At 36.6% G+C, this 6000-nt stretch overlaps 1 long non-coding RNA gene across 1 annotated transcript in view; it reads left to right on the forward strand.

Annotated features, from left to right (window-relative positions):
* The window catches only part of LOC148056550 (uncharacterized), a 122567-nt gene extending 116973 nt beyond the window's left edge, over window positions 1–5594 (forward strand). Inside the window, exon 4 of the long non-coding RNA XR_015703110.1 lies at window positions 5358–5594. This is a non-coding gene — a long non-coding RNA (uncharacterized LOC148056550). The remainder of the gene's footprint in view (window positions 1–5357) is intronic.
* The last annotated feature ends 406 nt before the right edge of the window (window positions 5595–6000 follow it).

Raw genomic sequence — 6000 nt, forward strand, 5'->3', positions numbered from 1 at the left:
GGTGACAGTTGAAAGATTTGTCTTTATAAGCACAACATGTCATTTCAATAAAAATATTGGTGCCTCAGTTGGGTGAGAATGAAAGGATCAGAATAATTCAACTATGCCCTTCTTTTGCCTCCAGTTACCATAGTGCTATTGACCATAGGAACTTAAGGTTATAATATTATTTATTGGTAAGTCATTACACGTGTCCCTGATGCTTTAAAATAAAATCAAGACAAGCATTCCTGTCCACTAGAACTTATAATGCAAATTAATTATATTTTTCAGTAACAGACGAAGGGAATCATAGTGGAAAGGTTAGCTCAGTATAGAAAAATGGTCGTTTTATGTGCAGGCAGATGTGCTAGATGTTAGGGAGCACAAAAGTTATACATGAGTGTAATGCAAAGAATGCCCAGTTTTGGATTATTATCGGCCTGGAATCAATCAGATAAAATTTCCTATGAAACATCTGTGTATTTGAGTGAGTTTCTTCTTACATATGATGTTTTCTGAAAAGCACTAGGGTTCTCTTTCAGTAGTTTACAAAGGAACGTTTTAAGGAGCCATCATTTTATTTGAAAAGATATACACTAGAAATAGTAAAATATTGGAGAAATATTGTTTCTTGAACTAATTTTGCAGCCTGTTTAACTTACAGGGGACTCTATCTTAGTGTATCTCCTATATGAGAAGAAATCATTCTGCTTTCCAAGTATTCTGGCCTGCTTCTCTGTAGATATTTTTCTTTAGGGGTACAAGGCAGTGGAAACACTGCTCTAAGCAAAAGACCTTGATGGAACTACGTTTGCTTTTCTCCTGAATTCTAATGCGTGGTTAATGTGTGAAGACTATTGTATGAAGGTTAAATAATCTCAAGCAATTTTTACACATTAATTATGTTATATTGTTTTTGTAATGGCTGTGCTAATCTTTTTCATATTTATATGGAAGACATCTGTTTTGGCTTTAATCTATAGTTTTTCTGGACTTTTTCCTTTTTAATATTTAAACATCTGAAGAAGAAATAGTTTTTTCAAGCTAATTGATAATCTAAGTGGTTTGGGCCTAAAAAATAAACTGAAGCAAGCAGGCAGTTTTCAGCTTTTTCAAACCCACCATTTCATCTCAAATATCTTAATTACAGACGATCTCGTCATAGAATCATTGAATACCCTTAACAGAGTAAGTCAATTAAGTTTACACAGTAGCATAAAAACTACGCAACGTGTTGAATTAGAGTATTTGCAACTGCTAAAAACTTGCATGTGAGTCTGGCATCTTGGTTTTGAGAAACCTGAGGCCTCCAGTATTGCCACTGTAGTCTGAGTTATTTCTTTTGTCTTAAAATGCTATAAGTAAATGACTTGTCACTCAACAAATAAGCAAATTTACAAAATCAAAAAAACTAAAATGTAATTATATCAAAATAGTTGTACTTCTAATAATGATTTCCACAAAGATCTATGCTTTTCTAATACAATAACTACATCAGTTGAACAGGAATTTGTCACTGAAAGAGCAAGAAGAATACAGATGATACCTGAAATTTTAAGGAAAACTCCTTAAAATTATAGGGTGAATATTGATAATAATGTGAATAGATAAGTATTTCCAATACAAAAATGAGAGACAGGACTGAAAAACAACACCCAATTCAACTTTTTACTGCGATAGTAATCTGGGAAAGTTCAGATCTGGGTCTTAACACAAATTCTCAGCTTCGACCCCTTCTAATTAAAATGTCATGTCACGTAACTGAGGCTGACAATAGAGTATGTCTGGTTTGAACTCTCTGAGCTCTGGTCCCTTCTCACACTGAATGCTCTGAGTGGATTCCACCTAATTGTTCAGAAAATATCTCTGAACTGTACACTCTGTAACCCTTCTTGTGGCTTCTTTGTAGGAGGGAACAAGGGAAGCTGCAAAGACAAGCTTCGAGCCCTCTAAATATTTCAGAGCTGCTGCTTCATAAGGACCTACAGATTTTGCAGTTTGGGGTGGGTGGGGACAGATGGTGGCTCGATGTTCAGAATGAACCATTGCATGCAGAATGAGACCATGAAATCTGTTCAGCATTGCTGCCTGACTCAGTCACAGCCCAAAATTATACCCCCTGCCCCCAGTATCTTCATGTAGTCACTACTACGAAGCTTTGGTGTTCTGACTTTGTGATAAATATGGTAGCAAATAGTGATGATATGGAAGAGGCTAATTTCACCCATATCTGTCCTGGCAGGTATTTTTTACTGTTTCTGTCATAAACACAAATATATGTCTATGCACTCTCATACATGTATATTTTAATTAATTCCTGCTCCTGAGTTTAATTACGTGATATTCTATCTGCAGACAGTATCTTTTAATGCAGAGATAAATTGATACTTTGTCAGAGTACCCAAACGTCTTTAGGAAATCATAAATCAATTGGCACACAATGTGAGGTTTTATGACTCAGCCATTTCTTCCAAATTATAAAGTGAACAATACATATACCTCTCTCTAGGCTTGAGTATGCTAATGATTAACTGAGAATATTTTCTGAGTGATTTGTTACATTAAAAAGCACTAAAATTACTTATGCCAATAAGTATGTTATAGTTAAACTCTATATATTATTTAAACAGTTTAGTTACCGCTAGCATGATTTATAAATTCAATATAAAAATGCTCAGATTTTTCACTGGTTATATTATTAGTCTCTTGATAAAAATTCCTTGCTTTTCTTCTATCTCAAGGGAACTTAATTTAAATATGAATAATGGAAAAAAGCCCACTTCCAGAAATTTAAACTAATCACGCCTCTTAAGGCAGAGAAACCTTGGATTGAATTTTGGAGTTAGTACTTCCATCATTGTAAATGAAAGGGAGGCGTTATGCTAACTTATGTACTGTCTTACTGGAAATAGTGCACCTCAAATTTAGGGTAGTTTGTCATCAAAATCAGCTACTAAGGCTTTTCTTAGGCAAAGTCTCCTTGTCCTCAGAAGAAGTTCTGCCTGAAAGAACTCCAGGATCTTAAGGCAAACAGCCTTTGGTTGAAGTGGAAAACAGTCTTCTGTAACTCAGTATTCCTATGAGCAACGTTGATGAGTCACATTTTTTTGATACAAGGAAGTTATTTGGCCTTCTGAAAAAACTGGATTATTGAGAGTCCTAACTAGACTCAGGGGTACTAATGTATAATGATCTGTCACAACTGTTTCGTTTTTCAGTAAGATGTGGTCCTAATATTTGGGAGATCTTGGAGAGTAGGTGGCAAGCCATCATCAGCACAAGTTGTCTTCTGAGTTCCATAAATCTGAGCCTGCTTTCTACCATCCATTCCCCTGAGTGACAGCGCCTTTCGAGGGTCATCAAGGTAGCTAAAAACCAGCTGGATTTAAGGAAGAAGGAATATAAGTACAGGCTAGCTTCCATGCTTCATTCTATACCAGGGTGTGTCAAAAAGAGCAGTATTAAGCATATTCTACAACTGACCTTGCTTTTCACATTACGTGTATAGATCTTTATACCCAACACTATTTAACTATGCACATCTTTACTTTTGCATGTCCTGATTTCTTTTGATCTTTAGCATCTCCGTTTCTATAGCTTTAACATAGTAAGTTGAATTGCTGGGATTTTCAGTACGTCAACTTGAGATACATCCTTCCCCAGGGGAAAAAAATGTTTTCCTGAAATCAGATTTATTTGGTTGTTTTGCTGTTGCTTAACTCTGGCATGTTATACAAGCAAAGAAGAGTCTGATTGGTGCTCCCATGTGTGGATGCACTAAAGCAAACGTCAATAGTGGTTTAAAGAAAGTGGAAGAAAATACCCAATGGGTTAATTAGGAAAGTTCCATAGCAGGATTCAAATTAGGCTCAATGGGTCATAGAGAAATAGTTTTTATTTATCCAGAACCAGAAGTGGGATTCAAATCTTGATTGTGAGTTTCAAGTAAGTTTTCAGGCTGGAAACAAATGACACATTTTTAATAATTTAGGAAGGTCACTGACTGTTCTGACTGTTGCCTTGAATTTCCTCTGCAGTCCTGCTGTCTGCTACACCGGCTTTAGTTTACAAACATTATTGGCACTTCGGCAGGCTAAGTTTCTCTTTTTCCTCCCTCTCCCTCTCCAGGATGTCTCATGCTTTTGTGAAGGTTTGGCACATGTCCACTGCCCAACAATCACAGATGTTACCCATGTATTTCCACTGCCGGGTAATAAAATCCCTCAGCGTGATAACCTGCATGTTTCTGAAGATTTAGCTGCTACTGCAGAAGTTGTATTGTTCCTTGCTCAGGGTTGGAAATTTGATATCCTGTCTCTCCTTTCTTTTGCCTTCATTTCCTTATTTCCAAAAGACATGGAATTTGTTAAGGGATTGCCTGATAAATGAAAATTAGTAATCTTTATTAATAAGTCTTCTGTATATGCAAATTCTAAAATGACAGCATATCTTATAGTATAATTAACTAGCATTATTTGTGCTACTATGGATAAGGTTGTGTCAGCTTTCTTATCCAGTAAACTTCTTTTGTGGAGCTTAAACCCCGGGAAATAGATCAATTTATGATGAAGCTCTGGCTCTATACATTCAGGCAAGGACTGAATACTCCATAAAATTTTATTTAAAAGACATTCGGTTATTTTTCATTAGAAGAGGGTAAAAGAATATTTCACTTACCAATTTATCATGATGATTTTTTTAGTTTCTCTAACAGAAAAATATCTGTTCCTATTAAAAAATAAAGTATTTGGCCATTATTTTTTAACAACTATTAGTATATTGCAAAAGACTGAAGACGTAAATGATTGTGACGTTGTAGGTCATGTAGTTACTGTATATACAGAGAAAATATTCCGTAATCTATTCCCAGTGGCTTTTATCCTCACTGAATGCCAAATTGAAACATTAGGCCGTTGCTGTTGCTTCGTTCTGGCAGCCTCAGAATCTGTAACCTCTAGCTCCATTTTCTGATTGTAAACCACATCGTTTAATCTTGAATAACTGAATAGTGAAGTCAGTGTTCTTCATTAGCATACAACAGATCTTGTGATGATGATTTCTGCAGCAGTGGTTTCAGATGAGCTATTGAGGATCCCTAGTGAGATCCCATCAGAGGGAATTACTCTTATTTAAGACCACAATTCAACACCCGCTTTTCTCACCTAAGATTTGTCTGTTTAAAAAAAATGAAAATGTGCTCTGGTGGTCCAGAAGCATGATGTTTCCCAGCAGACGATCAGGTTCCTGCCCTCCCATCTTTGATTACACAGTTGTCTTAGGAAAACTGTGCCATAAAATGTGTTGAATTTCTTGTGTTTTGCCTTCAAAAGTTATTTGAATATGTGACAAAAAGCATCTCTTCTGTTTGCCCTCAGCGCGTGTGTTATCCTCCTTTGAGAAAGCTGTGCCTTGATCAAGTAAGGCATTTTGGAAGCCGGAGATACTCTGGGAGTCGCAGAAGATGTGCAGGGATGGGTGGCTCCAGCCTGACGGAAGCAGAGGCTTGGCACAAGCCAAGACTATGCAGGGAAGTTTCAGCACCAGTATTCATGATGATGGAAGGAGAAGCTTCCTAGAGACTAGATGGGACCAAGCACAGTTTTCTGACTCCAGGTCTTGAAGTGAGAGTTTCCCTACAAGGACACAGCTGGTAGGGAGATTACTGCTTATAAACTCTTTTTATCTCTCTTCTGGTTTACTGTTAGTTTTCTCTGTTTAAGAAGTGTAATCATCCCAGTTTGCATTCTAAAAAAACAGGCTTTGGTTTGCTAACAATAAGGAAAAGATCTTGACGGATCCACCTCAAAGCTCTGGCTGATTCTGGGAAGTAGCAGTGGCAGAGTTGCTTTGGGAACTGTAAACAAAGGCTGTGTGATTTGGGTAATCAGGAAGAGCCATACTCGGATATTTTTTTTATATATTTTCTGCTGATATAATTTTCATTCAAAAATTGTTATTTTGTTTGGCTTCAAGCATTCCATGGGCCACTAAGGATTTCTTTTGTGGCACTTGGCAAAG

The sequence above is a fragment of the Nipponia nippon genome, unplaced genomic scaffold (genome assembly GCF_047370975.1).
Source record: "Nipponia nippon isolate SJK-2023a ecotype South Korea unplaced genomic scaffold, ASM4737097v1 scaffold_13, whole genome shotgun sequence".
Lineage (NCBI taxonomy): Eukaryota > Metazoa > Chordata > Aves > Pelecaniformes > Threskiornithidae > Nipponia > Nipponia nippon.